Source organism: Lactuca serriola, chromosome 8 (assembly GCF_051521515.1).
Source record: "Lactuca serriola cultivar US96UC23 chromosome 8, Lser_US96UC23_V15, whole genome shotgun sequence".
Taxonomy (NCBI): domain Eukaryota; kingdom Viridiplantae; phylum Streptophyta; class Magnoliopsida; order Asterales; family Asteraceae; genus Lactuca; species Lactuca serriola.
The window spans coordinates 187568463-187570323 of NC_136415.1; positions in this window are offsets into that span (position 1 = coordinate 187568463).

Here is a 1861-nt window from a genome sequence, read left to right on the forward strand (position 1 = left end):
TTAAGCCCCTACAACTTTGCAAATTGAATTTTTTTTTCTATAATTAACATTGCTAACTTGCAACACTTATCATAATTGACTATGCTCCCACTAGCATAATAATTATTTCCATACTAGCAAAACACTAGCTTTGACATGTACTCAGAAATCAGCTGGACTTCTAGAAATCAATACTTTATTGACTTTCTTATCAAAGTTCAGATTTCTGATTCGAGACGCTTCGATAAGACTTTATCAAAATCATATATCTTTCCTTAGATAACTCACATGTGTGTCTAAACAATTATGAAGAAGGATGTCGTAATCATAATATCTAGACCTTTTTGCCATTTCTCACAATTCGAACTATGAAGAGGGATGTCGTAATCATAAACGAATTTGAAAACTGCAAATATCACAATTGCTAACTATTTAAAACCTACTTAGTGAAAACGTTTTCTCACCATCATTTTTCATGAATCAGAGAGAAACCTTATGATACTTAGATTTTTGGTGTATGTGTTCCTATCCTTGTGAATTTTTCATAACCATAATCACAAGACAAGGTTAGTCACCAATCCAAGCTCATATGGACAGAACTTGAACAATCTTAATTTCTTGCCACTTGGCAGCTCAAGGGCCTACCATTGCTTCCAAGTAGTTATGTAAACAACTGAGAACTCACAGAACCAACATGCATAGTCAACTTTAACTGGAATGTGCACAGAAACAAGAATATGTCAACACGATAGGTTACAAACCTCAAGTCGTGTGCTAGTGTTTAACAATAGGTCTACTCTTGATTAGTTCTTGAAGCTTTCAATATCTTTAAGACTCCCACTTACCTCTTGACATATAAGATTCTCTATACCAAGAACTATTTCTTGACAAACAAATATTCACGAGTTAGTGCGGATTGTTATCAAGAAAACACTTCACACTATTGGTCTTAGTAGGTCTTTGTTTTATCCAAAACATCACAACTTACTAATTTTAAATGTACAAAAGTAGAAAGCATTTTACTCTACATTTGAGGTTACAATCTTGGAGTATGAATCTAAGACTTGTTTTGGGAACGAAGTATGATTTATCTTTTGATTTAACCATTTCAACAATTCACGATTCCTCTTCTTAGTACATAATGTTGTGCACAATGCTGTGCACTGGTAATGTTCACCACAAAGAACAATAAGATTATTCATCATGATTTACTAAAAGTCTAGTAAATACGGTTATGCTTACAAGATTAAGTATAATTTTGAATTATTGAAAAGTTTCAATAATAGTAGAACGAATAAGAAGAATCAATAAGGCAGAAAGATAAAAGTTTCTCTAATCTAAAAAGATGGGAGAGTACTTTTGTATCATGTTTTATGATCGTATTAATGATTAAGAACCATATCACAATTCATCCTCTAATGACACCTTAGTGCACTAGTATGGCTAATAAGAGGAATCGGATATTGTTGAAATGGTTAAATCAAAAAGGATGCGTCATACTTCGTTCCAAAATCAAGTCTTAGAATCATACGCCATGATTGTGATGTGAGTGACACATTTTTAATAAGTTTTAACACATTCATCAAATGTGAAGTAGAAAAATGTTTTTTTACTCTTGCACGTTTGATATTGGTAAGTTGTGATGTCTTGGATAAGACAAAGACCAACTAAGACCGATTGTGTGTAGTGGTTTGTCTGATAAGAACCCACACTATCTCTTGAATATTCGTTTGTCAAGAAATGTTTCTTGACAAGAGAATCTTATGTGTCAAGAGGTCAGTGTGAGTCTAAATGATCTTGAAAATGTTCAAGAACTGATCAAGAGTAAACCTATTAGACACTAGCGCACGAATTGAGGTTTCTAACCTATCGTGTTGACAAA